Genomic DNA, 19148 nt, shown 5'->3' with positions numbered 1-19148 from the left:
CAGCGCTTGGAGGATGATCCTGCTCCCCAAGGCCCCTTCCCATGGTGCCAAGTCAGGAACTGCAATGGGGAGTGGGGCCAGAGAGGAAAGGGCAAACAGGGATGGGCTGTTTGCAGGGGAGGGAACAGGGATGGGCACTGGGAAGAGATCTATACATGGGAAGAGTAAAGAAATCAAAGGTGAAGCCAAGGAAATGCTCAGCGCAGTTTGGGGGTGGCTGCCAGGCAGGCCTGGCTCTGAGCAACAGCGTCTGCAGTGGGACAGGAAACTCCCAGCTGATGGGAACAAACTTTCTGGCTGACTGCAGAGGCCAGGACAAAGCGGAGTGGTTTCCCTGGTGTCCCCCAGCCCTTGCTGGCCCCAGGGGCTGATGGCATTTGTGCTCCCTCAGGTTCATGTCCCCACAGCAACAGCATGGGGGTGCTCCTGTATGCTCTGTGCAATGCAAACAGGGGCTCCTGAGCCAGTGCTGCTGTGTCTGTGCCTGCAAAGATGCGGCACCTCTGTGAGCTGGGGGAGAGGCCAAGGCTGCAGAGGGGGGATGTTGTTGGCAGCTCCATGAGGACGCTCTGGGAGGCTGCCCTGGGCTGTCCAGCGCACTGGGGATGGATAAGCCCCTGCTCTGCTGCTCCTTCCTGTCTCCCCCAGGGCCCTTGCAGAGTCCCAGCCATGCTGTTTGCCCCCAGCCTGCCCGAGGCCACCCTGGGGCTGCTCACCTTGGGGGTTTTCTGTGCTGAGCATTGGCCTGGGTGTGTTCTTGAGAGAGCCTGGGCAAGGAGCCTGGAGCCCCCAGGGCCTGGCCTGAGGCGTCAGCGCTGCCCCAGCAGTGCCCATGGCCTGTCCCTGCTGCAGCCCCGGCACTGCCACCCCCAGGACTGTGCCCGGCCCCGAGAGCACTCAGGCCCTACAGCAGCACCAGGGCCACCAGGGCAGCGGGGCAGGGCCACGACAGCAGCACTGGCAACACCAAGTGCTGCTGCTCCAGGGCACAGCTGCTGGGCCAGCACTGATCTGCCCCCATCTCTGCACATAGACATTGCTGCTGCAGCTCCAGAGAAGGCAACAAAAGGGCATCTCTGCAGAACACTTTGCTGGGTGATCCTTTAGGTCATGTACTACCAGCATGAATGCCACCCCTCACTGACACAGTCTGTGGCCATAGGGAAGGTGGAGACAAATAAAATGAGAAATGGCACAAACAATGATATTTCTATGTAAACAATATGAAAAAAGTAAAACAAAGAATAAGAAACACCAAAATGAAACCAATAATAAGTGTCAAAGATCACTTTTTATACAAGAGATATTCAGAAATTGGCCAATAGTTTAATGTTTCTGAAAGCATCCAGTCATCAGTCTCCTCACTGCAGCCTTGAGCTCCTGGTTCCTCAGGCTGTAGATGAGGGGGTTCAGGGCTGGAGGCGCCATCGAGTACAGAACTTGTTGCCAGGATTTTTAGTGAAAAAGCCTCTGCTAGGATTTTCCTGTCCTGAAGAGCTGAGGGCCTCAGGAAAGAAATGTAAACAATAACTATCTGCTGCTGTGGAGTGCCACAGGTGAATCTTCCATTGGTCCATGTGGATTGTTTTCCATCAGTGACCAATCACAGCCACCTGTGCCAAGGCTGTGAGCAGTCACAGGATTTTTGTTATTCATTCCTGTTCTATTCTTGTCTTTGTAGCCTTCTGATCTTCTTCTCTCTGTTCTTTTAGTATAGTTGTAATGTAGTATTTTAGTATAATATATATGATAATAAATCAGCCTTCTGATCAACATGGAGTCAAGCCTCGTGTCCTCGCACCAGGGGTCCAAGTTTAAGCAACAAGAACTGATAGGGCCAGATCCCGGGATGGGGAGGTCATGGAGGGGGGCTTCAGGTGAGCAAATATGCCAGTGCTGAGGAACAGGGAAATGACGGCCAGGTGAGGGAGGCAGGTGGAAAAGGCATTGTGCCATCCCTGCTCAGAGGGGATCCTCAGCACAGCCCTGAAGATCTGCACATAGGAGAAAACAATGAACACAAGACAGCCAAATAGCAAACAAGCACTAAAAGCAATGAGCCCAAGTTCCCTGAGGCTAGAGTAAGAGCAGGAGTGCTTGAGGATCTGTGGGATTTCACAGAAGAACTGGCCCAGGGCATTGCCATGGCACAGGGGCAGGGAAAATGTATTGGCCGTGTGCATGAGAGCATTGAGAAAGGCACTGGCCCAGGCAGCTGCTGCCATGTGGGCACAAGCTCTGCTGCCCAGGAGGGTCCCATAGTGCAGGGGTTTGCAGATGGAAACGTAGCAGTCGTAGCACATGATGGTCAGGAGATAAAACTCTGCTGAGATGAAGAACACAAAGAAAAATAGCTCTGCAGCACATCCTGTGTAGGAGATGTTCCTGGTATCCCAGAGGGAGTTGTGCATGGCTTTGGAACAGTGGTGCAGATGGAGCCCAGGTCGCTGAGGGCCAGGTAGAGCAGGAAGAAGGACATGGGCATGTGCAGGTGGTGGCCGCAGGCTACGGCACTGATGATGAGGCCGTTGCCCAGGAGGGCAGCCAGGGAGATGCCTAGTAAGAGGCAGAAGTGCAGGAGCTACAGCTGCTGCGTGTCTGCCAATGCCAGCAGTAGGAAGTGGCTGATGGAGCTGCTGTTGGACATTTGCTGGGGCTGCACATACGGACCTGTTCATGGAGAAAGGACAGGGACAAGTCAGGAGAGGCTGCTTTGAGCCAAGCCGTGGCCATTCCCTGCAGACTGTCCCACTGGGACTCACCCAGCCTTGTTCCTGCTCTGAGAAATCCTTCCGCCAGGTCCCTGCCTGAGCTCCAGCTGTGCTGGCTGAGTGTGCCAGGACCAGCCAGGCCTGTGCATTGGGACACCCAGGAGAGCAGCTCAGAGCTTGGAAGGGCACAGCAAGGAGATCCCCAGCTGCGCCCATGATGGGATCTCAGGGAGGGGGCTCAGCTCATTCCCCTTTCCCATGGACTGCTTTGCCCACAGCCCCACAGGTCCCAGGGAAGCTCGGACACCCCATTCCCATGGACACCCCTGCCTGGCAGGAATGCCAAGGGCAGTTTCTGACTCAGCTGCTGCAAAAGCCAGAGCCTCCTTGAGAGCAGCAGATAACAGTGCCAATATCAGGGCAGGGCAGAAACAAGAGAAGATGTTGTAGTGCTGTGCCTGAGAGGGCAGGGCAGAGACAGCCGGGCACTCAGGACAGTGTTCCTGTGCCCAGCCGTGCCTGGCACCTCCCACACACCAACAGTGCCCTCCTGCCCCAGCACTGCTCTCTTCAGCCCCCTCTCCTTCCCTGAGCATCTCCCTGGGCCTGGACATTCCCTCCTGAGAGGAACCTTGTCCCTTCCAGAGCTCACAGAGCCCATCCCACCCTGTGTGCCCTGGCCCCGGCCCTACAGAAACCTGCCTGTGTGCAGGGCCCTGGCTGGGGCAGGCTCTGTGTGCAGGTGGGCAAGGGCAGCTCAGGAGAGCCCTGCCGAGCCCTGCAGAGGTGATGCTGCTGCTGTCCAGGGCTGAGGAGTAGCTGAGGGCCCTTTGGGAGGCACCCAGCAGAGAGACTGACCACCCAGAGTTACAGTTCTGGAGTCTCTGTAAATGATCAAACATTCTTTTGATGATCCTGTGTGTCCCTTTCGGCTCACAATGTTCTGTGATTCTGGGATTGCAATTCCTGTTTTGCCTCTCTCATCCCCCTGTTGTCTATAATCAAAAGAGTAAAAACCCCTTGCAGCAGTGTTAGAACAGTAAAGTAAAAACCAGACCTTTATTGGAAACTTCCATGTGTCCCAGTGGGGATGGGGCACACCCAGCCCCTGATTTCAACAATTTATTAAGGTTGAATAATTGGGGAATTTAATAGGAACATCCAATAGCAGATTGAGTTGCCCCAGTTACACACCCCTGGGTCAACCCATTGTAGTAGGTCCAAGGGCTTCTTTGCATTCACTTTTTATTATGATTGCTGATATTCTGGGGAAAAAATAAAATGTTCTTTTTGTAGGTCCTCTTCCTGATAATAATACTACACAGTATTTCAGGAATGGATTTAGACAGTCAGCTTATTGTTCTAAAATCTGAGAGAAAGTTAGGAAATGTATTAAGGTTAATGAAGAATTACAGTTATAGAAGTATATATTAGCAGTCTAATAGAGTTAATTAGGAGGTTAATAGAGTATTTAATATAGTAAAGTAAGGATTATAGTTTTATAACTATATAATAGTAATTTACAGGGCTACGAATACATGAAAAAATGTATTTAAAGCAAAAATCTTTTTGTCATCACCCCAACTTTCCCATCATTCTCCAAGCAGGAAATTGAAAACATTCTCAGGAAAGCTCCTGATCTTTCCAGCAATGCCAGGCTTACTTTCTTTGGGAAGTGTCCTCCGGAACTGTGCCCAGGCTGGTGTGGAGCTGGGAGCAGCCGTGCCCCACCCAGCCCCTCTCAGCAGCAGCACCTGCCCTGCTCAGGGTGGCTCCTTCCCCCCACAGCTTCTCCCCAGCGCTGGGAGCAGCTCCCCGGGCTGGCTGAGAGCTGTCCCTGGCAGGCAGCAGAGTCCCTGCCCCAGTACAGCGCCCTGGGCTGCAGGAGCCTGCTCTGCAGGACAGCCCTGGGCAGCCCTGGCTGCTCTGCACAAGAGATAATCAGAGAATGTACTCACAGGGTCTGCAGGCATTGGGATGTTCCAGCTTTAGGAGATCAATCCAGGAGCTGCAGCTGCATTGTCCTGCAACCAGAGGTTCCTGTGCCAAGGGCTGGCAGTGATTCTGCCCCAGGCACTTCTCAGCACCTTCCCAGCCCTGACTGATTGAAGCTCTCTGTGCCTCTGGGCTGTGCCCCGGGTGGCTGCAGGCAGTGCCCCAGCCCTGCTGGGCTGGCAGAAGAGCTGCTCATCAAGAGAAATGTGCTTTTGAAGCTCTTCTTGGTTGCCAGGAGCTGCCTCTGTGCCAGGACCCCGGCCCAGCTCAGCAGCACAGACACAGCAAAAGGACTTTAATGACCCTCTGGGGCTTTGTGCTCAGGCCCTGAACATCAGTCCCTGAGAGGCAGCTGAAGAAACCTCTCCAGAACTCCAAGTCAGAATCCAACTCCAAAGTTTCTTGGACTTTTAATGTGTTCCAGGGAGGGACACAACTGAGAAAGTGTCCCCAAGCCCCAAGCAGAGCAGAGAACTGGAGGCAGTGATGACAGGTGGGGACAAAGAGAAGCCAAGTCTTGGTGCCCTGGGGCACAGCAGGCTCTGTGCCACCAAGGGCTGTGAGGAGGCACCTTGTCCTGAGGCCCTGGGGCCTCCTGGCACAGCCCCAGCCAGGCTGGGCACCGTCACGCCCTTGTCCTGCCCTCAGCATCCCCCCCTAGCCCACACCCCAGTGGCCTCAAGGATCTGCTGGGAAGGAGTCCCTGGGGAGCCTTGCTCAGGAATGGCCCTGGAAGCTCATTCATGCTCCCAGGGACTGCAGGTTTTTCAAAGGACTTTAGGTTTGGCTTTTGCCTTGGAGTCCCTGAGAGCTTTGTGCAATCATGGCTTACAATTATCTGCTGTAATTAGTCCCTGGAGGGGCTTTGTCAGTAACAACACTCAGTGGGGCTCATTAATACTTTGAGATATTCAAGGTTTTTAAGGTACTTTGGAATTTCCTTTTTCATACTGAGTCTCTGAGAGGTTTTTGTGCAATCCTGGCCTCCAAATTCTCTCCTCCAACGCGGCCATGAGGAGCCTGTGTTGGGGATGGATCTCAGTGGGACCCATTAATTCTTTGTGACACTTTGAGTTTTTCCTCTAACTTTGAGTCCTGGAAAGGTTTTTGCATTCTTCTCTCAGGACCTGAAGTTCCAGGGCTCAGCTCCAAATGCACCAAGGGGCTCATTAGGATCAAGAAAATCCTGACAAACCATGCCCCTGCCTTCATTTCCCTGTCTCTCTTACAGCTCATCAGGAAGGTTTCTGTAGTGGTTTTGGTTCGCTGTTTTGAGATTTCTTGGCCAATGCATCAATTGGTCTGTTGGTTCAGTGTTGGCTAATTTCCAATGCACTCACTAGGATATGCTTACTCATTTCCTACTCTGAGATATGATTAAGAGAAAGGCAAAGTTTGTTAATAATAACTAAAACAAAGAGCAATAAGGATCAGAAAAAACCTTTCAGAACACTTCTCTCCCTGCAACCGTCTCCTTCTTCCTGACAATGTAAAGAGACAAAACCGAAAATTTTCAGTCAGTTTACCTCTAGAATAGTATTCTTCAGTTCATTTAGGGAGAGGAGTCTCTCTTTCATGCTATGGAGACTTCTCCAAAAGAAATGTTTTCTCGTTGCTCTCAATTGCCACGAATAGCAGCTGCCCAGAAAATTTGCAATCGTCAAGTCCCTCCCATTTTCCACAGCTTTTCCCACAGCTGTGTTTATGGGCCATGCCAACTTATAGGTTATTAGTTTAAAGATAAGCTGTTTAAAAGCAAAGGTTCTCTTAATCTATTTCTGAAATCATCTTCATCTCTGAGAACAGAGATCTTTTTCTTCTCTCCCTGAGGGCACAGGGTCTCATCACTCTTCTCTCTTTCTCTGTTCAAACTTCTCAGGGGATCGCAGCTACTTCAACATTTGCTTACTTTAGCATGGAGGCCTTTGCTGAACAAGTCATCTCCCCATACTTTTCAATGCGTTATAGGGAAAAAGAGAGTCTGATGTATCAATGACATCCTTCTCCATAGTTTTACAAGAGGATTTAAGTCCTCAGATCAGGACATTTCCTCATAGCTCCCATCGGGTGCTCAACTTCCTCTTCAATGAAGTCGGCGTGTTCGTGTTGCTCCTCTATGTGCCTGCACTTTGTCCTTTTCTCTCCCTCGAGGGAGGATGGAAGCATTGAAAGAGTTAATATCTCTCCCGGGGCCTGCAGATGGTTCTGTGACCCCGGCCAGGCTCGGTCCTCGCGGCAGGAGCTGTTTTATGATGGAGGTTTCTTCAGCAGCTGCACTGGGGCTGTGTCAGGATGGGCCATGCTGGGGGCAGGGCCAGGATCTCAGCAGCCAGGCCAGAACACAGCAGCAGCACAGCCGGGGCCGATGGCTTCTCCTCCCCCTGACCTGGGGGTTGCGGGTGAACCCCAGCGGTGGCAGAATCTTGGCCGAGCCGGCCCGGCCCAGGGCTGCTCCTGGGGCCCGGCAGATCCTGGCTCGGCCCGGGCTGGCGGCGGGGCATTGTTCAGTAGCGCCCAGATGTTGGCAACCACAGCCATGGCTTGGCCCGGCCTCGGCCCCGCAGCCTCCCCTCCCCTGCCCGGCAGCCGATGGGGCCTGGGGGGCTCCCTGGGAAGGGACCTGGCCCCACGGCAGAAACCGCCCAGCCCGGCCTGGCTGAGATGGGGGCTGGGCCAGCCTTGTTACCTTTTTGCTGGCCAGAAGGGAAAGAGACCCTCTGAGGCTTTCTCATCTTTAACATGTGTCTTCACAGAGGTGTGTACAGTTTCCTTAGTGGTTTAACAGATTGTCAGTTCTCAAAGCTAATTACTGATTAGTTTTTTGTCAGACATGGAGGAAACTGCTAGCAGCTTCTCTTAGGACATCACTTCCGTGATGCAAAACCACCACAATAGCACAGAGCACGGAGCTCCTTTGTCCATATGTAGTGCTCATGTGCCCGAGGCCTCAAAACCCCTCCCTGGGAGATTTCTGGGGTCTCTCCAAGGTGTTTTCAAATGAAAACATTCAGCTCATAGTCTAAGAAAATCACCTGAGGGCAGGGCCAGCCTGACCTGTCTGTCCTGGCTATTTTTGTCTGTGAGCAATCCTTGGATATATGGAATTTGGGAGATAAAATTCTTATTTTGGCCATGGCATCTGGGCATGAAAGGCGGTTCTTTTCCACAGGAATTAAGGAACAGAGCCGCAGTGTTTCAGGGGCAGATGAGAGGTGACCACCAGAGGCCAAGGCTACCCAGAGCAGGTAGGTTTTTTTTCTGAGAGATACCCTTGCCCACTGGAAATCTTTTAGGGAGAGTACCAGTTTTGGCAACGGGCATCTGAAAAGAGTGATGGTTCTTTTCCATTGCAAGGAAAGCACAGAACCCCAGTGTTTCAGGAGCTGATGAGAAGCAGCTATTGGCATCCCAAGATCAGCCAGACCTGTCAGGTGGCCCCTGGGAGGCCAAGCCAGCCAGACCTGTTCCATGTTCCCTCGGTTCCATGGGGCCCCACACTGTCCCAATGGTCCCTTGCTTCCATGAGGCTCTGAAGTGTCCCAATGGCCCCTTGGTGACACGAGGCCCTGAAAGGCCCTAATGGTCTCCATGGTTCCATCAAGCCCTGTAGCAGGCTCAGGGCCTGCAAGGCCTTGGCGATCAGAGGCCTAAGAGCTAGGAAATGCCAAGTCAGCATGACCCTCGCAGTCCCTCTCTTCAGCCTTTCGGACCCTGCTTATCTCTCTGTAAGCCCATAGGTCACTCTCCCCTGACCCTTACTATTGGACAGTTTTCAAAACCCCTGTAGGGTATAAAAACCCCTAATTCTGCCCGGTTCGGCAGAAGAGCTGTCACTGGACCCTTCACGGAGATCCGAATAAAAGAACCCTGCGGAACGTCATACAGTTGCTTCTCCTCTCTCTCTCCCTGCGTCTGCTGCCGCGGCACCTAGCAAGCTAAAGAGCTGGAGATCACAAAAGAGCTGATTATCACTAAGAGCTGCAAATCACTATAGCTTACCTAGGTTGCCTGAGCTCCCGCTGAGCTATCCCGGCGTCTGGCTCTCCCCGCTGGGCTTCTGCTCTGTGGGTAGTGTCCGGCTATAGCTGGCCCCAGAACAGATAGCCGGGGCTTCGAGCCAGATAAAGCCCCACAGAGTCATAATGGTTTCTGGGGTCCATGAAGCCCCGCTGTGTCACCATGGCCCCTTGGTTCCATGGGCTCCAGTGGGCCCACAATGATCCCCCTGGTTCCATGAGGTCCCCACAGTGTCCCAGGGATCTCCATGGCAAGGAAAGAACCAAGCCCCAGTGTTGCAGGGGCAGTCACCAGAGGCCAAGGCCAGCCAGACTTGAAAGGACTGGCAGATTTTGCCTGGGAGCAACCCTTGGATATACAGAATTTTAGAGGCAGAATCCCAATTTCACACATGGACACCTGGAGGAGAAGGATGGTTCTGTTCCATAGGAAGGAAAGGATGGAACAGCTGTATTTTAGGGGCAGATGAAATGCAGCCATCAGAGGCCAAGGCCAGCCACACCTCTCTGTCCTGGTAGCTTTTGTCTGAAAGCAACCCTTGGATATAGGGAATTTGGGAGCTGGAATCCCAGTTTTGGCCATTTCTGCATAGTTAAGAATGGTTCTTTTCCATAGGAAGGGAAGCACAGAGCTCAAGTGTTTCAAACGTAGATGAGGAGACAGATGGCTCCTGGGAGGCTCAGCCAGCCAGATCTGTTTGTCCTGGCAGCTTTCATCATGGAGGAATCCTTGGATATATGGAATTTGGGAGGAAAATTTTCTAATTTGACAATGGACACCTTGAGAAGAAGGACGGTTCTTTTCCATTGGAAGGAAAGCACCAATCCCCAGTGTTTGGGAAGCAGTCCCCAAGAGGCCAAGGGCAGCCAGACTTGTCAGTCCTGGCAACTTTCACTGGGGAGCAATCCTTGGCTGTCCTGAGTTTTGGAGGTGGAATGCCAGTTTTAGCCCTGGGCACCTGGTCAAGATGGATGATTTTTTTTCCTATTAGAAAGAAAAGCATGAAGTCCAAGTGTTTTGGAAGAAGATGAGAGGTAGCCACCCTTAGGTCAAGCCAGCCAGACCTGTCTCTCCTGGCACCTTTTGTCTAGGGGCTATCCTTGGACATAGGGCATTTTGGCTGTGGGTGCGTGGACAGGAAAAGTTCTTTCTATGAGAAAGGAAAACACAGAGCCCCAGTGTTTCAGAGGCAAATGGGTGCCAGCCCTCAGGAAGCCAAGGCCATCCAGACTTGTCAGTCCTGGCAGCTTTTGTCTCGGAGTTATCCTTGGATATAGGGAATGCTGGAGACAGATGCCCAGTTTTGGCCATGTGTACCTGGTCGGGATGGATGGTTTTTTTCCATAAGAAAGAAAAGCAAATGGTCCCAGTGTTTCAAAGGCAGATGAGAAGTGGCCCCTGGGTGGCCAAGGCAACCAGGTCTGTCACTCCTGGCAGATTTCATCTGGAAACAATCTTTGCATATAAGAAAATTACTAGAAAGAACCCCAATTTTGGCCATGGGCCTCTGGAGGAGAAGGACAGTTCTCTCCCATAGGAGGGAAAGCCCAGAGCCCCAGTGCTTCAGGGGCAGATGAGAAGCATGCCAAGGACAATTGGACCTGTCAGGTGGTCCCCAGGAGGCCCAGCCAGACAGACCTGTTCCCTTGGTTTTGTGGGACCCCACAGTGTCCCAATGGTCTCCTTGGTTCCATGAGGCCCTGGAGTGTCACAATGTTCCCCTTGTTTCTGCAGTGTCACCATGGCCTCGTGCATCCATAAGACCTTGCAATGTCACAATGGCTTCGTGCTCCCACAAAGCCCTGATGTGTCACCATGGCCCCTCGGCTCCATGCGCCCTCGTTGTGTCACAGTGGCTCCTCCATGACACTACGGGCTCCACAAGGTCACCATGGACCCTTGGTTCCTTGGGGCCCCTGAGTTTCACAATGGTCTCCTTGATTCCATAAGGTTCCGTAGTGTCACTGTGGTGTCCTTGGACCCGCATTGCCACAACTGACCTATGGCTCCATGAGGGTCTGTAGTGTGACTGTGGTCGCTGCCAGAGGCAGGATGAGATCGATGTCCCGAGACACCTTGGGATGCTTGGAATGCCCGTGTGGGGCCAGGGCCGGGTTAGGCCTTGGTTTGTAGTGGGACTTCTTGGGCGGGAGGGGCGAGAACCTTGTAGAGAGACGGGGAGATGAGGACCCCAATTTGTGACAACTGTGGAAGGTCCCTTCAAGATTCCACCTTTTGGGCCCACGGGAGAGGGAAGAGGGGTAGGACAGGGAGAACCGCATGAACTGGGGATTGAAGTGTTAACTGATGGTTGTTTTCCCCGTTCCCACCTTGAATTTAAAATGGCTTTAACTTGGTGAACCCAGAAAATGATCTTAGAAAGGGAGGAGTCCCCTGACCGTCCTAATTCTGCCAACTTTGCAATGACTACATCCCAAAAATCGACCTCATACAATTGGTCAGTGGTAACCTCCAGGAAGTGAGAAAACAACCAAACAATTAACTTTCTTAATTCCCACTTTTTAACATGAACATCCCCACCCACAAGGATTCCCTCAACTTGGATAAACACTGTTTTCTGGATCCCAGAAAGCCTCGCACCCATGGCTTATGATGTTAAGAGAGAGAACAACACCCACCACCCTTGGGAAAAATGAAAAGGAAAAGGCAGAAAAACCCACACCGTCCTCTGTTGAAAAAGACAGTGGCTGCGCAGCACAGAAAAAGAGGCAAAGGTGCTAAGTTTAAAAGACCTGGCTCAAAGTTAACTAAAGGAGCTCAGGATGCCCCCACCCTTCAACAATTAAAAGGATCTGGGGTAGAGAGACAGGGGAACAAGAAGAAGGTGAGAATGGGAGAGGAGACCACTTACCGTCAGGTGCAGAATTCAACGTCGCTTCAACTTGGGCCCCCTCTCAGGAAAAATCCAGTGTTCGATGAACAAAAGACCAAAGGTGGTGGTTCCTGTCAGGGGAAGACTCCTCGGGTGCAGAGCCTCCGGGAGTGCCACCCACCAGAGATGGGTCTGCTCCTACTGGAGGAAGCTTCACGGCCAGGTGGTCTCAAGAGGTCACTCCCACAGCAGGTCTAGATGGAGATCTGCAGGAGCCCAGAGTCCACTTTCCACAGGGTCCAGTGATGACCTCAGGCCTCACGTTGGGTGCCAAATGTGGTCACGTGCGTCCAAAAGCCCTCCTTGAGGGCTGCCCCAGGCTAGCTTTTTAGCATGTGAGAGACAGTGAGGTGGGGGGGGCACTCTCCTCCCTTGCGCTTGCAAGGAGAGAGCCTTAGGCATGAATGCCTTGAAGGACTATGAGCCGATGCCGACGAAAGCGAAGAAAGTGGGCTCCGACTTCTGGTGAAACAGGGTTTATTGGGACGAGCAGGGAGATGAAAAGTCCAGGAAGTCCAGAAGCCGAAGACAGTGGGAAAAGGGCTTACAGTAACTTATAAAGGGGGGTGGCAACAGGGGTGGAGCCTGCCCTCCAACGCAGAGGAGCAGGAGGGAGTGGAAAAGGAAAGAAGGACACTGCTATGGGATCAATGGGGAATGACTAGGGGAAGGGCCCCAGCTGCTGAACCAATCACTTGGTGCCCAGAAGAGAAGCTTCTAGATAGAGAGGATGGGTTGTCAAGTGACAGACAAGGCACCGGGGTGCGACAAAATAAAGGATACAATGTTAACTGGGGTAACAGGGGAGGGGACAGGGAGACTGACAAGGATTGTGGGGGAGGAGACAACCTGGGTAGAACCATTATACAACCACAGGGGCGAATGGAACAAACCAACTTACAATATACAACTTACCATAACTAAGAACCTGAAAAACACAACACAACAGTAAACAATCTCCATATTGCATTCTACTTTAGCACAACACAGGCACTGCACGAGAGGTAAGAATTGTGTTTTCCTTCTCTGCTTGTCTCACAGCTTTGAACATTCACATGTTCAAAAGGCATGTGAATACCACACTCAGGGGGAGAGAGAGAGAGTCCCTTTCCTGCCCCTGGCAATGACCTGAGGTGGAAGCGAATGTGATGAGAGGGCCATGGCCAGACCCTCATGTTCTTCAATCCCACAACATGTTGATGGAGAAGGAAGACTCGCTCACCATATGATGATCGACAAGTCTCATCTTTATTCCCGAATCACCGATTATTATACACCTTTTAATTAGCTCATGCATAGTGCAAAATCCCAGCTCACCATTGGCTAATTAGTTATCAGCTATTTACGTGCTGTTTTGGTATAACTACTTATTACTTTCCCAGGCTGTCCCGCTCCACCACCTGCTCGGTGCATTACTTCATCCGTGGGCCAAGGACACACAGTTTAATTGGAATGGCAACTCCCTCATTCTCTATCTCGGTCAAATTAATCTCACTATGAGCTTTAGCTCGGAGCCAGCTTGTTACAAAGCTCTCAACACCATGTCATTGGCAGGGGCAGGAAAATGAACAGGTGTCCTCCCACCATGGGTCACAGGGCTCTTTCCAATATGGGTCCTCCAGTGGGGGAAGAAGCTGGAGCAGTTCATGAAGCTCTTCCTGCAGCTGGGGCACTGGCAGGACATCCCTTACCAGTGACTCCTGGCTGGTCAAGTCAGAGCTCTGGGTGAAGCTCTTCCCACATGTGGGGTACTCGTAGGGCCTCTCCCCAGTGTGGATGCACTGGTTCCTGACGAGGGTAACGTTCAGCTTGAAGCTCTTCCCACAGTCAGGGCAGTAGAAGGGCCTCTTATCTCTGTGAATCCGTACATGGAGGCAGAGATTGGAGCTGGCCTGAAACCTCTTCCCACATGTGGGGCACTCGTAGGGCCTCTCCCTGGAGTGGATGAGCTGGTGCCTGACGAGGTGAGAGTTGCACTTGAAGCCCTTCCCGCAATCAGGGCAGCAGAAGGGCCTCTCCTCTGAGTGAATCCGCTGGTGCAGGAGGAGACTGGAGCTGCTCTGAAACCTCTTCTGGCACTCAGGACACTCATAGGGCCTCTCCCTGGTGTGGATGCATTGGTGGGTGACAAGGGTGGATCTGCAGCTGAACACCTTCCCACACTCCCCACATTTGTGCAGCCATTCCCCGGTGTGGATCCTCTGGTGGCAGATCAGGGTGCTGCTCTGCCTGATCCTCTTCCCACACTCCAAGTACTTGTGGGGCTTATCCCCATCATGAAGCTGCTCATGGACCACCAGCTCTGAGTTCTGGCTGAAGCTCTGTCCACCTTCCTGGCTCAGGGTGGGTCTTTCCTTTTCAGAGTACCCTGAGCTGGGTTTGCAGCCCCTCCTCCTGTGGGATCTCTGCAGCTTTTCTTCCCTGTTGTATTCCTGTGCTCTGGAGCCAGTCAAAATGGCCTCTGCTACTAAGTTGTGCCATGGGGCTTTGTCCTCCCTGCTCTCCATCCTCAGGTCTTTGTCTGGGGGAGGAAGGACAAGAAGAGGATGGGATTTGCCTTCGTGCCAGAGGGAAGGGGAAGGAGATCCCTCCAGTTAATCCCTGGCAGGACAGCATTGGCAGTGGTGTTGTCCTGCCGCCAGGGACCATGCTGGGCTGGGAGATGGAGCAAAGGAAAGGGGAAAAGGGGCAGTGACTTCCTCTTCACCTCCCTGGGTGTCCCAGGGCATCTTCGTCTTCCTCCATCTGGGAAAGATTTGGGGATGGGAAATTCTGTTTTGGGAAGAAAACAAGACATGAGTGCATTGAGTTTTGTACTGTGTGGGAGCTCAGTACATCACTCCGGATGTCCAGAGCTACCGAGACAACCCTTGGGGGGCTCGGAGGCCCTGGAATGTTGCCAAAAGTACCTGGTGGCTTGACTTTGATCCTTTTAAAGAAATGACACCTGAAGGTGAAGAGATGAGAGAATTTCATGTCTAAATGGTGAGGGGATGTTATTCACTTGTTAGAACTTAAGTTAGAATGCACTGTACAGGGGGGTTTTATGTATTGTACAGGGGGGTCTAGAATTCTGTGCATGGATCAGGAGTCCCAAGATGGAGGAATTTGGGCGTGCCCTGTCCTTCTTCTTTCTTCTCCTTGGCATCCATGTTCAGGATGATGTTGGCATGTGTGGATTGGTTCATAGAAAGAGTACACTTGCCAACAAGGGCAGAAAGTATTGGGAAGTAAAGGTAAATATCGAATACGTAATTTTCATTATAAAAGAGACAACCGCCTCGTGGGCGGGAGAGAGTGCCTTTGGCTGTCCTGCTGAACAGACCTCGGCTGGACAGACAGAAAATCTTTGTAGATAAGAAATAATAAACTCGACTGAAGACCGAAAGCAAGAGTCCAGACTCCTTCTTCGAGAGCGCGGCCTACCCAGAAACACTTTTTCCCGTGCTGGGGCAGAGACAAGCAACAGCCGACCCCGGCATCTGGCGTCCCTGGGTGGGCCCGAAGGGGGGCCCGAAGGTGGGCACGAAGAGCGACAGCTCGAGCGGAGAGCCGAAGAGTGAGCTGCAAAGAGAACACCCAGGTGGGCAGCACCCGAGCGGGCAGCTCCCAGGCGGGCAGCTCCCGGAGCTGGACTCATTCCCAGGAGAGCACTGATAACTCCTTGGGAAGGCAGCCAGAAGAGTCTGAAGAAGCAGCAGCCAAAGAGAGAACACCGCACTCCACTTCTCCCGAAGAGACCTCGTATCAGAACAGCCCGGAGCGGAATCAGAAGGGCCCCTGAATCCATCTCCTGTGACCTGCTGGACGGGAACCGGGAGCCTCCAGACTGCTCTGACGACACAAATTCGGTGAGAAGGTCAAAAATTAAGAAACATGGGGAACACACACAGGAACAAATAGAAACATTGTCAGCCTTACAAGGCGTGACAGAAGCGTACGCAGAGGGGGTTTCTAAAAAGGAGCTCAAAGAGTTATTATTGTGGGTCAGATTTAATTATCCGTTTGCAGAAACACATGTGTTGTTTGAGGTGGGCTTTTGGCAAGAAGTTAACAGACATTTATATTTTTTAGCTACCAGAAAGGAAGAGACGGCTTTCAAGCTGTTATCTCCAGCAAGAATTATGTTAGAGGCTATCTCTGCAAGGTGTCGGAGATCAGCCAGGGAATTAGGTTCCACAACTCCCACAAGGGCGGGGAAAACAGAGCATGGCTCGGTGCAGAGATTGGCTCTGGTTCCAATTGGCCCGGGGGGGACAGCTCCCGAGGGAGAGGAGCAAGGGGAAAAGGCACTGCTTTCAGCCCTGTCATCCCAAAGTCCCAAGAGACCTCCAAAACGCCCTGAAACCCCAGAAACTGAGGGGGGTTCAGGCTCCGATTCAGACGCGAATACAATCCCAACCCCAGAAGAGCTAAGATCTTCACCCAGCGAGATCGAGGGGTCGGGGACGATTGTTCCTGAATTTCGGATCTCGGGGAACGAAGGGGCGGGGGAGGCGGAAGAATCGGGAAGGGGGGTCCGCGGGGGATTGAAGGGGGATGGGGAAACGCTTTCTCGCGGCGGCGCGGCGGCGACGGCGGCGGTCGCGACCGGCGGGGGGGGCGCGGAAGCGGTGGGGAACACGAGTTTTGGCACGGGTTTTGGGGGACCCACACCGGGGGTGGCGGCCTTGGCGGGCGCCGTGCCAAAGACGCACGCGGGGGGCGAGACACGCGGGACATCCGGGAAGGGCTCCCAAATCACAGCGTCCACGTCAGACGCGGGGAACAAGCTCAGAGCAGCCGCGGAATTCCGAGCAGCACCCGTAAGTAGACGTAGGGGACGCACGGCGGTGACGCAGGACCCGGAAGTCGAACCGCGGCGGTCAGCTCGCATCGCGGAGCAAACACGGGCACGGGCGAAGCAGGGATCGTACACACGGGTACGGGGTATGGACACAGCATCAGAGAGGGAGGAGTCGGGGACAGACACTGGGGAGGAGACATCAGAAGGGGAGCGGGGCGGAGACAGTGACGTCAGTCCAGGGGAGACGGAAAGCATTCCCGAAAAAGCGCACACGCGAAAAGTGCGGGCGGAGCGCGGTCGGGGGCGGGTCCGATCCTCGGTGACGTCCCAGGCGAGGAGGGGCCGATCTCGGGGCTCCGTATCCCGGGGCTCCACCCCTTCTCCGGTTCCAGTTTCCTCGATCCCAACCCCTGTGGTTCAGACCACTCCCATCTCAGGGCGGTGCTCAGGTGTTCAACCTCCATTGCTGGCTCAGTCAAAATCCGTGCAGGCTCAGGTTCCACAAACACAACTGCTGCAGCCAATCGATGTGGCTGAAGAGCCGATCGAGCTCGTGACGTCATCGCACCTGTCCAGGCAACCCAGTGGGGGGATGACCGAAATGCAGGGCAGAGCCACAACGTTATCTCGTGGCAGGACTGCAACCATGCAGCAGTTTTTTCCAACAACGTATAAAGGGAAGGCAACGTTAAAGAAAACAGTACCACAGTTAGAACTTAAAGATACATTATACGAGGATCAAGGGCAAGAAGAAGACGTGATACGAATCGCAGCATCAGAGGGAATTCCGGCATGGATGTTTTCAGCAGCAGAAGCAAGGAAAGGATATATGCCATCATTTGATGCGATGAAAAGGATGCAGACACAAGAGTTTCAAATTCCTTATTTAAGTCCAGGAGCGAGGCCAAAGACCTCGAGTCAAAGACTGTTTGAAAAACAATCACTGTTGACATCGAAGACTCCACTGTGCATGCAATTGCCAAAAGAATTTTTACAGGAAGAAGAGGAACAACCAATGAAAATGGTGGATTGGAAACAAGTCAAAAAGGAACTGACAGAAGAAGCTTTGCTGCAAGGATCAGGAGATCTGACAATGCCAGTGACATATGATGCGCAGGGGCAGAATCCAAGGTGGGAGAGATTGAATCACGATGTGATCAAAGACTTAGCGAGAGCTGTTCAACGCAATGGACTGGATTCACCATACTTTAAACAGCTCCTGAGGGGGACATTTAACATGTACGACCTGACGCCATTTGATATTCGAAGCCTTGTGTCAATGATTCTCACAGATACGCAGAATCTCATCTGGGAAAGAAGATGGCGAAGATATCTCACAGAGTTGAGGAACAATTATCAAGGCGGGCCAAACGCGAACCTCACTGAAGCACAGTTGGCAGGAGATCCTCCAGATGACAATCCAGCAGAACAAGCGGTACGTCTTCCAAGGCGAGTGTTGAATGACATCAAGGAAGCGGCGCGGAAAGCGATCTTGCAGATCGCTCCAGCAGGAGTTCCAGATGTCCCATTTTCAACCATCAGGCAAGGTCCCACAGAACCATATTCATCATTCATAGATCGACTCACGCAAGCGGTGGATCGGCAGGTGACCATCGAAGCTGCGAAGCGACCACTCTTGGAAAGTCTCGCATTCGGCAATGCCAACCCGGATTGCCAACGAGTCATCACTGCAATGCCAGGAAGACCATCCTTGGCAGAGATGGTGGAAGCATGCAGCAAGGTGGGAACACCTCAGCATGTTGCGTCGATCGTGAGAGATGAATTGAGAGGAGAGTGGGAAAGCCAGCTGAGAGAACACTCGGGAAAGCGATCAGAAGGAGAGATGCTGGACAAAATATTTCAACAGCAGAATGAAATTCTTGCAACCATCCAGAAGAAAAACAATCCACCTGGAGGACAGTGCTATAAGTGTGGAGCATTTGGACATTTTAAGAAGAATTGCCCACAAGCGCACGCACAAGCGCAGACGCAAAAACCGCAAAAACCACTCTGCGCACGATGCGGAAGAGGAAGACACTCTGTGAAAGAATGTTATTCTCAGACGGATGTGGAAGGAAACCCTCTACCACAGCCGGGAAACGGGAAAAAGAGCGCGCACACAAATCGCCAGCGCGCAACGACACAAGTGATGGCGATGACACAAGAGCAGGCAGGACAGTCATCGGAGAGCATCAAGCAGACACCCTCAGCAAAGTCCTCAGCAGACTCTCCAGCGACCCAGACCTTCTTCCACCAGGAGCGCAGTGCACATTGGCAGCTTCCAAACTAGTGTGTTTCTTGGACGAAAGTCATGCGGAGATACCAACAGGTGTCCATGGACATTCGGACAAAAAACAAGATTTTTTAATAGTAGGGCAGGACAGAAGTAGTATCCTGGGACTCATTGTTTATCCATCAGTTATATCAGCAGACAGAAATACAGAATTGACAGTTCTAGCAAAAGCCCTCCGTCCACCGTTGATCGTGGCGGAAAACACTCAAGTTGCGAGAGCTTTCGCATTGCCACCACATGCCATTGGGCAGGTTTTGTCAATCTTTGATGAGGAAGGGCATCCTCTGAGAGAGAATGTTGAAATTCATGCCACGTGGATCAAACATATAGGTCGGGATCGACCCACACTCACATGTCAGTTGACTTGTGGGGACAGAACAATAGTGGTCAGAGGAATGCTTGACACGGGAGCAGATGTCACAGTAATTTCGTACATCTTTTGGCCCCGTGATT

The sequence above is a fragment of the Passer domesticus genome, chromosome W (genome assembly GCF_036417665.1).
Source record: "Passer domesticus isolate bPasDom1 chromosome W, bPasDom1.hap1, whole genome shotgun sequence".
Lineage (NCBI taxonomy): Eukaryota > Metazoa > Chordata > Aves > Passeriformes > Passeridae > Passer > Passer domesticus.
Note: the sequence above shows the minus strand (reverse complement) of the source record.